The sequence below is a fragment of the Cricetulus griseus genome, chromosome 2, assembly GCF_003668045.3.
Source record: "Cricetulus griseus strain 17A/GY chromosome 2, alternate assembly CriGri-PICRH-1.0, whole genome shotgun sequence".
NCBI lineage: Eukaryota > Metazoa > Chordata > Mammalia > Rodentia > Cricetidae > Cricetulus > Cricetulus griseus.
Window position 1 is genome coordinate 346893731 of NC_048595.1, and position 18844 is coordinate 346912574.

The window sequence follows — 18844 nt, forward strand, 5'->3', positions numbered from 1 at the left end:
AAAAACCAACAGAAACAGCTGACCAGACCAAGTGAGAGCACACAGACACCAGTCATTAAGCTGGGAAACCAGCACTGGACTGAACCAAGCCCTCTGAATGTGGATGCCAGTTAGGAGGCCTGGGCAGTCTATGGAACCTCTGACTATGGAACCAGTATTTATCCCTAGTGCAAAATGGATTTTGGGCACCTATTCTCCATGAATGGAAGCTCTCTCAGCCCAAAGATATAGGGAAGAAGGCCTAGACCCTCCCCCAATGATGTGACAGACTTTGATGATCCCCTATGGAAGGTCTCACCCTCCCTGGGGAGTGGATGCAGGCTGGGATAGGTGGTTGGTGGAGGACATAGGAGGATAGGAGGAGGGAGTGGGACCTGGGGTTGGTATGTAAAATACTATTGTTTCTAAATTAAATAAATAAGTTTAAAAAATAAAATGAAGGTTAAAAATAGAGCAGCCCTAAACAACTCTGATACCCCCCCCCGAAAAAAATCTAGAAACCCAAAATTATCTCCACAAAAACAAAAATCAAAGCAAACAGGCCAAAAACAAGGAGTCAAAAAATGCAAAAAACAAGAACAACAAAAAAAAACAAACAACAAAAAAACAAGGAATGCCACATAGAAATAGTATTATTTTTCTTTTTTGTGCATTATAAAACTCTTCTCATTCTAACTATGGTAACTGACATAATTAATATTAATTTAAGAGAAATCAAATGATAATTTGAAACATAGTTTGATTCAAATGTTAAAACAGATGAGATCATTTTGTCCCTCACTTGGTATAACTCAATCTATCAAAACCATTTATACACTTATCCAAATGTTGAACATTCTCCTTCATCTGACTGTGACACATTCACCCCTTTCACTTTTACTTGGGAAGGACTAATTTTTTTTCCTACAAACCCATTTTTTTTCTGTTTCTATATCTTTTCCTTCTTTTGTTCCCTCCTATCCTCCATTTCATCAAACTGGTTTAAGAAACTGATTTCTAATTTTAAAGAGATTGGTTTGTTTTACAACACTACAGAACTGCTGGTGCCATGATGATGTAATGGGTTTCACCCTTAGCTAGGCAACTGCTGGAAAGCTAACATGAGTACAGTCCCCTGAGAATACTGCTTATCTGGTAGTTATTTTTCTTCATAGTAGCATGACAAAAATTAACAGGTATTTTATATAAATATAAAATGTTCTAATATTTTAAAACATTAAGTAGAAATATTTCTGAAGTAACTCATAAATTCCTCTTTTGGCCACTAAATGCTCAAACCATTCCAGACCCATTGCCTTCTGTCACAGTTTTTCTCAATGTCTATCTTGATACTTTTAAAAAAAAATGTGAAGGTGGGATGATGCCAGCAGGACATTCTAGAATCATTGCATAATGTTGGTAGTTTGGACTGTAGAAGAAAATCAGTGTTAACATGTTCAATATCTGTGTAATGGAGATAACTGCCCCCAGTAAATGTGACAGCAGAACAATACAGTTTATAATTGAACATCTGCTTTGCATAGCCCACATGCATTCAAAATTCATTTATCAAAATAGTTTGAGTGTTTAAAAATTGCTAGGCCTGCTCTATGGATTGCAGGTTTAAATGTGAACAAAAATTAAAGGTCTTCCTGTTCTGTTAACTCCTGTTTCATGATCTAAGCAGTGAACAGAAATTGTCAAGAAGATCAGAAAACCTCTTCTGGTCAGATCCCGAGGCTTTGTCAACAATGACAAACAGTTTTAGTCTGTTCTAGATGGGAAGGAATTTCTGGGGAGAGGCTAGAAATGACCTTATATAGGCCTTAGAAATTGTGCTTGAAATTATCCTTCTGAGAGTTGACTTCTACTAATTAAGTTATAGAGAAATAAATACATGAAAATTACATGGTAGGAAAGAATTTAAACAACTTATATATGTAAAGCCACAAAGTTGTATCTACACTGTCTATCTCTCTATCTAGTGATACTATGGTTCTGAGAATCAGACTCTAGGCACAGGTGGAAATTTCTAGCCATTCTCAGTGTCTACTGTACTCAAAAGTGGCAGGAGTCAGCACGTTTAATATACAATTATACCTTTTTTTAAAAAAAAAACTATCTATTTGGATTGTTTATGCTGGTGATATTTTAATATCCATTAGTAGCTCTCTGTTGATTTCACATGAAGATTTAGAAATAAATGTGTGCGTAAAATCACCATCTTCCCATCTCCTTCTTTTCCTCTATGAGCCATGTTCTAGTCTTCATTGCCATGGTGTCCTCCCATGCCAAGTTTAAGCACTCAGGCACTCCTATCTTTGTGGTAGGGTTTCTTTTCTACTCTCTGTTTTCTTTGTTCTAGGCATTGATACATTCGGTTACTCACTAAGAGAATTTCTTCCTCTTCTCCCTGGGTAGTCTTTCTCATTGAGCTTTTGGCATCCACTTCTAATAAGAAATATTGTGGTCTTTAATAAGAAAACCATTTGTTTTTTTATGTCTACTTTCTTGAGTTATTTTATATTTTGGAGATCAGCCCTCTGTCAGATATGGGGTTGGTGAAGATCTTTTCCCATTCTGTAGGTTGATGTTTTGTCTTGTTGACTGTGTTCTTTGCCTTAGGTTTTCAGTTTCATGAAGTCCCATTTATTAATTATACATTTTAGTGTTTACATTATTGGTGTTCTACTTTGAAAGTAGTCTCCTATGCTAAAGCTCTCTAAGCTGACTTTCTTTTCTTTTTGGTTTATTTTTTCTTTTCCTTTCATTTAAATTAGAAACAGCTTGTTTTACATATCAATTCCAGTTTCCTCTCTCCCCTCCTCCACTGCCCATCACTAACCCTATCCCATCCCCTTTCTGTTCCCCAAGGAGGGTGAGGCCTTCCATAGGGACCTTCAAAGTCTGTCACATCATTTGGAGCAGGGCCTGGGCCCTCCCCATGTGTCTAGGCTGAGAGAGTATCCCTCTATGTGGAGTGGTCACCCAAATTCTATTAGTACACTAGGGATAAATACTGATCCACTTCAGGAGGACCCATAGATTAACCAGACCTCCAAACTGACATCCATGTTCAGGGGTCTGCAACAGTCCTATGCTGGTTTCCCAGCTATCAGTCTGGGTTCCATGAGCTACCCCTTGTTCAGGTCAGCTGTTTCTGTGGGTTTCTCCCCACTTTCTTTTCTAACAGGTTCAGTGTATCTGGTTTTATGTTGAGGTCTTGGTCTACTTGGACTTTTGAGCAGGGTGATTATATATATTCTTCTACATGCCAACACCATTTGTTGAAGATACTTTCTTTCTTTTTTCTATTATGTAATTTTGGCATCTTTGCCAAAACTCAGGTGTTCATAGGTGTGTGGATTTATGTCTGCATCTTGGATTAAATTCCATGGATATAAGGGATAGTTTTTATGCCAAAATCATGTGGTTTATATTACTCTAGCACTGTAGTAGATCTTGATATCTGGGATGGTGAAACCTCTGGAAGTTCTTTTATTGTATAAGATTGCTTTAGCTATCCTGGGTTTTAGGCTGGATGGCTGAGAAGCAAACATGACTGGAGAAAAGAAAATGTCAAACTAATGATGCCTAATGATATTTCGCTATACTCATAGATTGACGTCTAGCCCAATAATCATCAGAGAGGCTTCATCTAACAACTGGTTGAAACAGATGCAGAGACCCACAGTTAAACATTAGGAGGCTGGGCTAGGGAAATCCTGCTATAGAGAGGGATGAAGCACATAAGAAAACCCATAGAATCATCTAGCCTGGGCTCATGAAAGCTCACAGAAACTGAACTGACAAGGGAGCCGGCATAAGACTGACCTAGGCCCTCTGCATATATGTGACAATTGTGTAGCTGGGTCTTCTCCTGGGACTCCTAATAGTGGGAGCAGATGCTTTCTCTGACTCTTTTGCTAGCATTTGGTCCCCTATTCTTCATACAAAGTTATCTTGCCAAGCCTTAATACAAGGTGAGGTGCTTAGTCTTACTATAACTTGATAATGCCATGTTTGGTCAATATCCATGGGTGGGCTGTCCCTTTCTGAACAGAAATGCAAGAGGAGTATATGGGGCTCAAGACACAGAGGGAGGGTTGGGGAGGGGGTCTGGAAGGCATGGAGTGAAGGGAAACTGTCGTTGGGATGTAAAATAAATAGGTTAATTAAATACATAAGAAGAAATATATTTATTTGTGTAGGGGAAGCTGTAGCCACGCCTTCTTAGGGGCTGGCTACAGGAGTACCTGGGCAGGCTTGTGAGGGCGTGGTCAGAGTGAGTAGGGGGTCTGCGTTTTGTACAATCTTTAGATAGTAGAAAAGATCTGGTAAGACGCTATGGAAAACGTTTACCAACCATCCATGGTGTATAGAAACTAGGTACAAGTGATGGACCTTCAGAGGAGCCAAAGGCTCTGCCATTGAAGTGGCTTACAGATGAACCAGTTTGGGTAGGACAATGGCCTATGACCTCTGAGAAGCTAGAAGCTTTAAAAAAGTTAGTACAGGAACAGCTAGATGCTGGACATATAGAGGAATCTACAAGTCCTTGGAATTCTCCTGTATTTGTTATCAAAAAGAAGTCAGGTAAGTGGAGAATGCTGACATACCTGAGAGCCATAAATAAGGTAATTCAACCAATGGGCTCTCTGCAACCTGGAATGCCATTACCTTCCTTAATACCTAAAGGATGGTTGCATTCCCTAGCATGTGTGCATACACAAACAAACATTTCTCTACTAACTGTTTATGTTTGAGTCCCACACAGCCAATGAAGACCTGCCTGACAGCAATCCCTGGACACCCTGGAAAGAAAATGGGCCACACCTCCTCGACTGCACTGGATCCAACTTGCTCCATTTCAACTGACACTCCGGCCAGAGGTTCGGGTACTGACTTCAATCAAGTTGAGGATTTCAAGCGAGATCTTCAATCAAGTGAATCCCATCTAACATGGACTGGATACTAACATTTTCTTTCTACAGGACCCCACATGACTATCATCATCCCATTTCAGCAGGAAGTAACTTGGAGAATGCTACGCCCCCTTTCCCCATTGTTGTCACTTAGGATAGTGTATATACCTAGTTAGGAATAGCTTCCTATTGTTTATGGTTCGGTTTGGAAGAATTTGTTCAGTCTTGGACACCTCTTTCAGATGACTTTAGGGTTTAGTTAAAATAGATAGTTAGGAGGTGACATAAGCAGATTGTTGAATCTTCTTATATTTTACCTTTATACTGTTAAGTTTTAATCCTCTTTTAGACTAAAAGGGGAATTGTAGGGGATCTGCGTTTTCGGTTTCGGTTTCTCTTTGCTTCTTGCTGTACAGACTATCACCGGCTGGCTGGTTCGCTCTGTAAGTAAGGCTTTTCCCTATTAAATACCCTTATATTTCTACCTGACTCCATATTGGTAATTTCCTACTATATATTTGTGTCATAATTATATTTCTTTTATTTGCTATTTCAGAGTTATTTTTTGTACAACCAGAAACCATAAGTTTCTAGTATCATCTTCTGTTTGGTATCTGTCATAAATGCCATATACAATTCTTTTTTTTTTTTTTTTTTTTGGTTTTTTGAGACAGGGTTTCTCTGTAACTTTAGAGCTATCCTGGCACTCGCTTTGTAGACCAGGTCTGCCTCGAACTCACAGAGATTCATCTGCCTCTGCCTCCTAAGTGCTGGGATTAAAGGCCTGCATCACTGATGCCTGGCACAATTCTTGTTTTAATTTTCCTGATATCATTACATAAAACATCTTTCTATTAGACCATATCTAATGATAACTTCAGAATAAGAATATGATAACTTAATAAACAGGACTTAAGAGGAAGTAACATTTAAAAGCTCACAAAATAATAGTGATTAAAAGCTATAAAAATGACTGGAAGTTTTTCTTGGAAAGAAAAATATTGAGGGCAGATATTCTTTTAAAGATTTAAGCATTATTCAAAACATATACATACATCATGGGATCAATAGAATCAATTGCAAAAGCATAATCTTAAATTCCAATAAAAAACACATAAGAATAAAGATGGGTAAGTAGAATGTATACTGCTCTTCAATAGGAACCATATTTAGTTCCTAGAACCCATAAAGGATGGTTTACACTTGCCTGTTCTTGTATCTTGAAGGATTCAAAAACCCTTCCCCTTTGGCCTCCACAGACACTGCACTCAAGTACATACACACACAACACACACAAGCAGTTAAAAATAAAAATAAAACCTAAAAAATCACTAAAAATACTCAAAATACACACTTTATGCTGTAAATATTTAATGCATATCTCTCTGGAAGGACTGGAATTTGCCCCTTTTTTGAGAGTTCAGCATGGATATAAAGCCAACTTCATTTGACCTCCAAAGCAGAAAAATCTTTATCTTGATAGAAATCTTCAAAGACTAGATAAAACTACCCCTTAATTCTCAAGCATCTTGCAGTCAAATTTATCAGTCTCCTGCATTAGTCCTCTTATCAGTATAGTACTGATTACTAATTGACACTCACCACCATATTTCTCCGTTATATGAGTGAAACAGATAACTCACTCAGGCATCTCCTCTTTGTGAAGGAAAACACCGCAGAGGCATTTTTGGTACAGCGAGTAAAATCTTTCTAACATTCTCTAGAGGGCAGAAATGAGATAACATGAAGTAAATTGCCTTGCTCAACACTGGACAAAGATAGCCTCTGTTATTTAGGCAATCAGGACATGAATAGCTCAGAGGTAGTGAAGGTAGCAGACTCCTAGTGACTCACCAAGAAGCCACTATTTCCATATGCTGAAGTGCAGAGCAATGCATTTCCTCTAGTTAAAACAAAACTTCTTCAGCTTCAGTTGGTAGATGCTCATGGTCATCGGACTATTCCACACCAACTGCCACAGACAATGTCTCTAGACCCTGAATAGTTGTCATTATGTTTGACAGCTACAGCTATGTTATTTCATGATTCTTCTGTAGAAACAGATTCTTCTCTCTCTCTCTCTCTCTCTCTCTCTCTCTCTCTCTCTCTCTCTGTGTGTGTGTGTGTGTGTGTGTGTGTGTGTGTGTGTGTTTCCACAAATTGGGAAACCAGGAGATTTAAAGCAACTACAGAAGCATGAAAATCTACAGAAGCAGACCAATCCTACTGATTTCCATTTCTACTATGTGGAATTGAAATAAACCAGATTTGCTTGATGAACTGCCTTCATGTTTCCTTTGCAACTTGATCTGTAACCAGTAAGTGTTATTAATATCTAATAACAAGCATTTATTTTGCTTTGTTATAATTTATTCTTCCTGTTACTCAAACACTTCAAAAGAGGCCTTTGAATGCTTCGTTCTCACTTAAGTGATTAGCATGTGTTCCCCAGAAAGGGAAAATTTGGAAAAGGACTAAGCTTGCAGAGATTAGGATGTGAATGGATGCAGAAAATTAGTGTCAGAAGTGATAGTAGGAACATTAGTTATCTTTAGAAGTTCCTGAGAAATGTAAAGGGGGAATTAGTTTTCTTTGCTGTTCCGGTAACAAGGTGTGTGTGCGTGTGTGTGTGTGTGTGTGTGTGTGTGTGTGTGTGTGTGTGTGTGTGTGTGTGTGTGTGTTTAATTTAAATTAGAAACAAGCTTGTTTTACATGTCAATCCCAGTTCCCTCTGTCCCCCACCACCCCCACCAATCCCCTGTCTCCCCTTTCTGCTCCCCAGGGAGCGTGAGGCCTTCCATGGGGGAATCTTCAAAGTCTGTCATCATTTGGAGCAGGGCCTAATTTGAGGTCTAGAAGTGAGCAATCCTATGAGACTGAGGGATATGTACTTGTCACACAACTGACTCTAGAACTGTGTTACTTTCCCCTCCCCATCTTGCACCATTCTCCATTAAGGAATCTGCTGTTTGGCTGAGAACAGATGCAGATCTCAGGCTTCGGAACAGAACATGCTTTAAGTAGATTTTCCACTCCACACTGTATCATCAACTCTTTGTTTCTTCATATCTTTGATGGCATCTTCTCCATTTTGGTAATTTGCCCTGAAAGTTGGAAGAGAAGTCTTGTGGATGAATATCAAAGACATTGAGGATATTTTCAAGAAACACTTTCCTGTGATTCATCGTCTCTTCTTGTCTGACACCTAACATTTACTATGAAGCTGCACTTGACTCAAAGGCTGAGGTGATGCTGTAAGTTCATAAATATTTGGAGGCAGCTATTGTTGACAGATTTCCCTATATAATTTTAGTAATATTATCTTCATGTGATTTTTAAAATGAATGAGGTATTGTGCCCTGAGTCTCTGACTTTCTGGGCCAGAGAAGTTAATTATCGACTCTCAACTATGTAAATTTATAGTTTGAGTATAAGTAAATAAGAGATTAGTTTTTTAACCCATTACATAATTAATTGGTAAAACTGTGAGTTTATTATCTGACCAATTCAAAGAATAATAAAGATTATGAATGTTCATCCATTGTAGATATATTTCCCTCCCTCCCTTTCTTCTTTCTATCCCCTGTCCCACCTCTGTATTTCTTTCTCCTTCTGTTTCTTTCACTATCCCTCCATTTCTTCATTCATTCATTCATTCTGCCTTCCTTCCTCTTTCTTTCTTTCTTTCTTTCTTTCTTTCTTTCTTTCTTTCTTTCTTTCTTTCATGTGAATAAATGTTTACCTGATTGTACATATGTGCATCAATTGTGTGCAGCTTCCCCAAACAGAAATATTGGAACCCTGAAACTGGAGTCACAGGTGGTTGTGAGTTGCCTAATGTGGGTGCTGGGAACTGAATCTGGTTTCTCTCAAAAATTAAAAGTGATCTTAACTATGGAGTCATCTCTCCATTCACAAGACACATTTTCCTTATCTATTGCATCATTATTTTGTGTAATGCTTGACTTCTTCCTTTTTTCTAGAAATTTATGTAAATATTTTAGTATAATTATCCTTTTCTAAATAGTATTCATATAATATAAATAAAGTCATTCAAGAGCTTCATTTATTTATTACATCTACCTGGATGAAACTCTCATGGATTATTCATTAAATTCTGAACACCATGAATTTGAGATAATGTTTAAAGAAAATATATGTTATATTTTCAAAATAGTGAGAGAAAAAAGGTAGACATGTAAAAAAGCATCATAATCACTATTTTACAAGTATGTTTACAGTATGTAATTTAGCTTGAGCATGAACAAAGTTTTTCATTTTCCTTTACTTGACCAAACCTATTTATTAATAAATCACTCTTTTTAATTAATGCCCAAAATTATATGAAATAATGGATTTTATGTTTTCTTTTTTGCACAGCCACATACACATGCACATATAGTACATGTAGGGAGACACCATAACCACGCCTCCTAAGAGATGGCTACAGGTATGCCCAGACTACAGGGTGTGGTCAAGGTGATGTCAGGGTGATGTGGGAGAAGTTTAAAGATCTAGGTAATGCACATGGTAGCTCTCTTTTCCCTTGCTCTGCTTTCCTGCTGGTTGGCTACCTAATAAATATATCCTGATCATCACGGGCTACATATTAGTTATTAATCATGATAAGTACATTTATATTAGCTCCCAATATCGTCATCATCTTTTCTCCTTCTCTCCTGTCTTGTGGTTTCTTTTATCTTCCTAAACATATAAAATTTTTTTACATCCATGAGTTCAAAAACAATCTAGATTTCATACATGAGACAAAATATGCATTGTTTATGGTCTGAGATAATGCCAGTTAGTATGATGATCTCCAGTGTCATCAATTTATATGAAAACTACAGCATTCCATTTTCATGACTGAATAATATTATATATATATATATATATATATATATATATATATATATATCCATTGTATATATGCCACACTTTTTAAAAAATCCATTCATCTGTTTGTGGCTGCTTAGGCTGATTTCAGAAGTAGATTAGTAGTTGATGCTACATCTAGATAAACCCACTTACATTTTCCTCTATTCCTGTTTGAAACTGTCTTGCAGGCTCTAAATATAGAAGCAGGTCAACTCCTTAAATCATGCACAGAACCAGAGTTTGAAGTACTCACTTCTATCACTGATTCTTAGAGCTGTAGCTGTTGAAGTTTTCAACACAAAAGCCACAGGTATGGGAAGTTACCACAGCTTCTCACCAGTCCTCAATCTAGACAATGTTACAGTTGACACTCAGTAAGGTCACACCATCATATACTTGCCATGACTGCCAGTGATCTTCCAAGTGGACAGTCAAGACCTAAGGGTTTACATTCAGCAGTATAAGTTATTATGCCTTCCCCCAAGATTGTATTCTCCCGATCTAGAAGTCTCTACCATGTCCATCCTAGTAATTATGCCTTATCTCCCTTATCTTCCCTTTACTCAGAATCTGTACTGAGTTTCCATTGTGAAGATGTTTAGCTTTGTTTGCTCTACCATTGCCTTTCTGTTTTGATGACAATTATTTGTAGTGTTGATAAGATGATTTTTATCAGTATTCTACAAGATTTGTATCTAAACATTATTCAGCATGTAACTCTCTAAAGGAGGAGAAAAATAAAACAATATCAAACTCTATTGGGGTGTTCAACCACTGTATGTAGAGATCCACAAGGGAATGATGTGGTGATCACCATTACTTTACAAAAGCAATCAAAAGACCACAGACAAGCTAAGCAAGAATGAAAATTCTTTTTATTTTTTAATTTTTTATTAATTTATTTTATATCCTGACCACAGCGTTCCCTCCTGCCTCTCTTCCCACTGTCTCCCCTTCCCCCCACAATCCACCCCTCCTCCATAATCAGTCAGACAGTGTCAGTCCTCCATAGGCATCATCAAAGCATGATCATGCTTCCTTAAGACAAAGCATCTCCCACTCTCTTCATGCTAGGCAAAGCAATCCAGCATGAGGAATAGGTTCCTGGTGAATTTAAATACTGAATTGTCTTGGGCAAGCTGACATGCTGATGAAAGATATTTTAAAGTGAAAATTGGGCAAATGGGGTTCCTGATTGAAACAAAGGAATCCCAAAGTACATTTGGAAATGGTATGTAACATGGAATCTAAGTAGAGAACAGGATGTAGTTACAACCATATGGTAAACTATGAGTTTTGAGAGAATTTGAAGTGCTTTTCTTATAATCCTGTTGCAGACATAATGGCTAATGAACTTAGTGATTTCAATAAAATCTTTTCTGTGGTTATGTCTAGTTGTGTTGTTGTTGCTGTGGGAGTTTGTAGAAACTGATATGTTTGTATTAGTGCTAGACTGTGGGTGCTGCAGTCTACACAATGAAGTCAGAGGGCAACTTTGGGGAGTTGATTCTCTCTTTTCATCTTCTCAAGGCAGGGTCTCTCTTGTCTCCACCATCTCTCCATCGGAAGTCCAGGACTACAGATGTGTGCTCTTCTACCTGTGTTTCTGTTTTTAAAGACAGATTACCTGGTCATGTGACAAGTGTTTTTGTCTGTTGAGCCATCAGCCATAAGATAACAATAGTATAGTTGCTGTCTTTTGAAGGATTTTTGCAGGTTACTTCATTACTCTAAATAAAAAGGAATTATGAATGAAACGTTATTTCAACTATATCTGGAATTTATACTTACATGTCTTTGACAGGTGTCTCTCCATGTATTAAAAAAAAGACAAGTTAATTAATTTTAAGTTTTTTTAAAACTGCTTTCTATGTGCATTCAAGCCAGTTGTTTTGTTTCTTGGCTGTACTGATGTGTCTTTCATCCAAGCACCTCTTTCCATAGATAAGAATCCAGGTTTTTCAACATCAGCTTCTCTCCTCAAGGCTCTCTAACAGTAGGGCTGCATGTACTAGATATTAACTTCCTTAGTAACTTTAGTTTGCCTAAATATTGACCCCGAACTTAACTAGTTTCCATTTTAAGCATTCTCTTTTGAACTCTCAAGCCCAAGCTCTATTTTCCTCCCACACTGAATGAAATTTATTGGAAGTATTACAAGTCTTCACCAGCTGAAAGAGCTATTGATATTCTTTCTGTAGACAGGATCATGACTATATACAGTTTCACATTCTTCAAAGAGCATACATGGCTTTCTTTTCATTTATTTTTAAAATCGTCCTATGAAGAGAGGTAAAGACATGTGCTACCTTTCCTAAGCTAGCAACACATTTTTTTAGCATCCTAAGAACAACTAAAAGTCAAATATCTCTCTGTTGGGCATGAGTTTCCACTGCATTGTCTTTTTCCAATGACTAATGCTCTTGGCTCCACCTTAGGTTTAATATCTGCTGCTTTGCAGTATGTTAAAGAGGGCATTCCTCAACATCGATTCAGAAAAGTACGGTATATGCTTTATGCCTCCTGGTTCACGGACTTGATGACTATGCTGACAGTTGTTACATTAGACTTAACATAAAGCTATGTATCATTTCAGTTTGATAAAATACTTTGTCCTAGAATTTGTAACATTGGTGAACTTTCTGCTAAAATATAAAGAGAAAATTGCAATTTCCATTTGTCTTTAAGATGTAAATAATTTTGAGCACATAAAAATCTTTGTCCTTCTCTGTTACTGACAACACCACAAATATCACCATCACCACTTCTGTTTTGCTTTACAAAACACCATGAAACACAGGACACTTAGCATACTTTTAGTAGAAAGTAAACTTTCACATTATTTTAGGGGATACTTGCTGTCTTAGTTACTGTTCTATTGGTATGTTAAAATGCCATGACCAAAGTAATTTACACAATAAAGCATTTGATTTAGGGCAGACAGTTTCAGAGGTTTAGAGTTCATGATGACAGAGCAAACAGCAGAGAGATTAGACATTTTTCTGCAATTAGAGACAGTCAGAGAAAGAGGAGGGTGGAGTGACAGGCATCTTTAGAAATCTCAAAACTTGCCTCTACAAAACCACACTTCCTAGTCTTTCCCAGACTGTTCTACCAACTGGAGACCAAGTATTCAAACATGAACTTATTGAGGCTATGTGTGCCTCTCCTGAAGCTGCACAATCAGTAGAGGAGGATGGCTTCACTGAATAGAGGAGGACCAGTCTTCAGTCAAAGGTCTGGGAGAAGCTTCACTCCTTTGCTGGAACCCCCAAACTGGCTATCAGGGCTATTCTCCAAACCACCATGCTCACATAAACCTAGGCTAAAATTGCCCCCAAATTGTCTCAAGATATCAATGATTTGAATGAGATAGGAAAAAATACAGTTAAGTCCTTTTATCTATTTTGAGTTGATTCTGGTATTTGTAATAAGATAAAGACAAGTCTTCATTCTGCATGAGAATTCCAACCTTTTCCAACATTATTGAAGATAGTGTTCTTCCTTGGTAGAATATTTTTAAAGCAACTGAATGGAGATGTATTTATTTCTGATCTGTCTAAACTATTAATTGCTCTTTGTGTCTTTTCTATTGCTAGCACCATGAATTTTCAGTTGCTATAGTTTGATTATATATTTCTAAATGATGGATCTACATTTATTTGTTTTGGTCAAGGTTATTTTAGTCATTCAACGTTTCCTCTTGTCCCATAGGAATTTGGAGATGTTATTTATTTCTGTGGTGAGTAATGTTGACTGCATAGAACTTATGGATTTATTCTAATAATATTTGTTCTTTCAACCCATAATCATGGTATCCAGTTATATTTATTAGTTTTATTAGTAATTCTTTTCATCACTGTTTAGCAGCTTCTTCCACACAGAAAAGTTTGTAAGTTTCTCTAACATATATGGACCTAGAAAACATTATCCAAATATTCAGTAAAATAGGCAAGACATAAGAGAAAAACACTAAAAAATCTCCATTATGTGTACAATCTAATAAATTAAAACAATAGCAGTAGAATGGAGACTGATGTTACAGTCGTTTTGGTAGACATAGGCAGGAGAACTTTAGTAGACTTCAAAGAACTCTTTTCTGCTGTTTCACTGCACAGCCTAAAAATTATACTTAATGATAATGTGCCATACACTTTAAAAGTGTGATAAGAGATTAGGGATATCTTTGAAATAAATCATTATATGACACTTATGATAATCAGCCTGATTTGAGTATTCTATAATATATGCATGCATCAAAACACCACATTGTAATCCATAAATATGTAATTATTTTCTAGTTATAAATACAATTCTAAATATAGTACTAATGGATGAAATTTTCCAAAAAGAATAATAAAAAAAAATCCTTGATCAACTCTTGTATAGGCAGTCTTGTTGGTGAGACTTGGGTGTAACTTCTGACATTCCCAATTAACAAAACATAACAGCAAATTCCCCATTTCTTTGGCTTTAACAATCAAAATGCCCTTCTTCTGAAATTCTCTCTGAGCCTTAGGTATAAGACTTATATTATAAGGAAGAATATGTATGTGTATCTGTGTATAATATATTAGTAATGTCATGCATTCTGAGAGGGTATATTTACATATTTATTATGCATATGTTTGTAACAATGCATGAGTGTAACAGTAAATAATGAGAAAGGAGACCATGAATTTGAAAGAGAGTAAGGATGGGTATATGGAACTGTTTTGTGGGAAAAAAAGGTAAGGGAGAGAAGAAGTAGTTATATTATATGATAATCTCAATTATTATCTCAAAAATTTGATTCTGTGTTGGAACCCAACTGAATACCCTTTCTTAGCATGAAGGACTTTGCAATAGATAAAACTAAGTGTGACCATCTACTTACCAGATTGTTGTTGTTCTACTTATATTTTTCTGATTATATTTCAAGATTTGAATTGAGTACATTTTTGTTGTTCAATTACAGCCTTATTGTTACTTTTCTATTCTTCATGAATATAATTGATAATGTTCTCCCAAGGCAATAAAGACTTTTGGAATAGTGACAAAAATAAAATAAAATAAAATTGAAAAACTAAAGATTAATACTTAAAATTTAAATGACTACCACCACTGTTATCATTTCCCTGAGGTCAGCGCACAATCTGAAAGGTTCTTAATGAATAGGGAATTAGACAGATTCTTTTGCAAATTTTCATATGTTGAGCTGCTCTTAGCCCAAGACTTAGCTATCTCTGACTCATTGCCTTTACTGTCATGGTTTTTCACAGTTGGCAACATTCTGGTTACTATCCCCGAAAAAGTGGGGTAATCTTTAATTTACCATTGTGTATTCTTGTCTTATTATAAACAAATAATTCTGGATTTTTTAAAGATTCTAATACCATATTATTTTTTTTTGCATTCTAGTATATCTCGAGTCCACTCTCTCATTTTCTTCTGAGGATGTATTTTTTCTGCTTATTTTTCCTAATAAGTCAACTCATCCTTACGGTATTGGACCATTCCTGTAGAGAAATGGCCTTATTGATTCCCTAATATCACCAGAAGGATACTCATTGCAAAATCACTCATAGACCTCTGCAAAATTACCTGCATTTGCTGTAAATCATCAATTTCTTATTCTAGAAAAGTAACATCCATTCAGTAAGGCTAAATGATGTGTTTGTGTGTGTGTGTGTGTGTGTGGGGGGGTGTGTATTTCATCTCAACTATTTTCATTTTTACCCTTTTTTACCTTTGAGTGTCTTCTTATTAGAGAATATTACCAAATTATCATCTGACTTTTGAACTTTTATTTTTGAAACCCATCCCTAATTTAAATTGTAAACGTAAAAGTCGGAGCCACAATATTATTTTGTTTGTATTAATATTACTACTATCACAGATATTAGTACATTCAGCTTCTTAGTATTATACAATAAAATATTTACTTGTTTTATAAATCTTTGAGTATTCATAATACTTTATATTATCAAAGATTGTAGATAACACACACATCATGGAAGTTATACTCATGGGCTGACCATGCTTCTTAAAAGAGTCATAGACTGACAAAACCCCCAGTTCAATGCACAAAGAATTTTCTTTTGAATGTTTGTCATGGTAGATCAAGTGACTTCCCAAACAGTACAGAATATTACTAGAGTCTTTGGTTGTCTCACAGTGGTTGAAGGTAACAGCTTATTCCAGACTTCAGAGACAGGATTTTGATGATTCCAGCTGGATCTAGCCTGAAAGTCTCATCTTGAGGTTTATCTTTTGTAAAACCAGAAAATACTAAGCAAGCTGCAAAGAGAGGAAGGAAATTAATTTTCCTCAGCAGTTGTAACATCCATGAACCACAGTGATGACCAGCACAACAAGCTACCAAAAAAGGTACAATAAGTGCTACTCACATGTTGGTATCAACCAACAGCTGTCTAATGGTACTACTTAAGGCCCATTCAATAGGAGGGGAATCACAGAGTGTACTAAGAAACCTAGCCAATTTCCTGGGCTGTTGAGGTCATTGACCTTAGAAATGAACCTATCATAGCCACTTTGCTAGACCCCCACAACCCCTGACAACATTCTAAATCATATACTTACAACCACAGATAAGTGTATCTTATTTACACACCCCTTCCCCATCAAATGATCTTGCCTTTAAAGCAAATGGGGACAAATGGAGACCATCACAGAAAACCACAACTGGACACAATACAGAGATCAAATGATCAAAAAATAAATCCCAGTCCCAGTGGATATATCTATATCACAAATCCTGTATCTACATCTCAGGGAACATCACTGAAGATGGAGTAGTAAGATTCTAAGAGTCAGAATGCCAACAAGTCTTCTCCGAAACAATCTTCCTTAGATACATATGCATAAACAAGAACAAACAATAGCTGCATCAAGAGACATGTAACATGGAAAAGATTTCATGGATTCCCCTCTCTACACAAAGTACTAGGGGCAGCTAACAGCCTATGGAATGTGCTCAGTAGATCTACTGAGTACATTTTTGCCCATATGTATGTAACAAAAACTATCAAAGAAAAAAAGGGTATCAGTTTGAGACAGGGTCATGGGAGGTGCTTGAGGTAAGATAACTGGAAGGATTGGAGGGAGAAAAGGGAAGGGGATAGTGACATGATTCTATTTTCATTATATTAAAATATATTGATTGCCCAGTAGGCCACTTTCCTTTAATTTCTTTTCGCATGCTCTAACCTAGAAGATACCTGAACATACAGCTTTCATTATTTGTCTAGATAATGTAGGAGAGTATTCAATTCAGCATTAGATTTGTCAATTCAGTAATAGATATGAATAAAGGCAACTTTGAACATTCTAGAAAATTTTCAGCACCCTTTAAAACACCATTGAAACTTCACTGTATATATCTTTTGATTGAAATGTGCAAATGTTTATTTTTAATCTTCTTCATGTCATTTGGAATCATAGAATTTTATACACAATTTCAATGATATAGAGTAGACTATGACAGTATTATTTATTCATTGAGGATGAAACATAGCAAATTTAAATATTTCCTTGTATCCCTAATAGCAGATTGGTACTTTGGACAGCCAATATCCCAGGAAATGCAAACAAAAACTACACCAAAGATTTGTTTTGTGCCATTTATTTTCAATGTGCTTTAATTGCACAGGAACTTTAATTGAGCTGTAATTGCACTTTATTGCATGCATTTGTATGAATTAAAAAATACTTAAAGCAGAAGCGTGGTAGATGAAACAATTCTATGCATACTGCAGTTACCATAAAGAAAAGTTTTACCATCAGTTTTGTTATCACGATTAGACAACTTTAAAGTGAAGATTGCAATGCTGTCACATTGTGTTCAACTGTGCCTTTTATTTTCTGTTAATCCCCCTTTCTCATCTCAGACATTTTTTCTGCCTCAGCTATTTTGTTCCCTATTCTCTCACACATAATTCAAACCTGAGAGTCTGAATGGATCTCAAAGGTTCCTTCCTTCGACCTTTCTGAAGTCAGAGAGGATACTCAGGGAGGGTGGCACCTGTATATTGATACTGCATTCTTGGATTCTGTGTGTCGCAGACTTCCACTATGTCCACAGATCCCATTGGCTGCAAACCTTCCTTTGATCTAGCTTTCTGCATCTCTTTGCCTCCTCAGGTCAGGATGCTTCTGACTTCCTAGAGTTCCTGACTTTTTTATTTCTTCTTTATGTGATGTACTTTGCCCTCACTTCTGTGTGTACTCTCTCTGAACTTCATATGTGATATATCAGTTTTACAAATATATAAATCTTTTTCCTTTTAATGTTTCTTTAACATACAACTTGAAATATAAATCGTGTTCAATTAAGAACAAGTGAGCAGTTGACTATATAATGTACATGATATTATTTCCAGACTAAACTCTTCACACTTGCCTTACCAGGACTAATTAAAATGCAACTACATAGCAGAGTGAGAAAGTGCTGAGTTCAAATTTTCATTATTGCTTAGGCCACATATGAACTCTTTTTATATTAATGTATGTCAATATTGACTTGCTTAATTGTGCTGGGATTCAAATTCTGTTTTAATAGTAAGAACAAGTATCCCTGAAATTAGGTATTGCTTACATGGGTAGATGAGGAATGATCTGAAACTGAGATATGGCTCTCTCCCTGAATATGAACTTCTTTCTGAGAATTTTCATTTTGTGAGCATGCCTTTATTAGGTTTTTACTACAATAGATCTATATAATATCCAATAACATTATCCATTCACTGTGCTCTATTTCTTGCACATTCTCACTAGTTTTCACTGCCTTTCATGGTTGTAGTCAATGGCCAAGTTTCTTAGGTCCAACAGTTGTTCTTGTTCATTCCTTACACATTTATGTGTTTAACAGACCAGCAGTTACTTTCCTTACATTTAGCAGATGTAGCATTAACATGATTTTCCCACATCCAATATTTGCAAAGCAATAAACAGTTTATTGGTCATTCCTAACAAGAAACAATTGCTAAAATTTTTATGTATTTTTCTTACAGTTAGCCAAGATCTCTTCAATATTCACAGTCATTAATCTCATTCCATCCAGG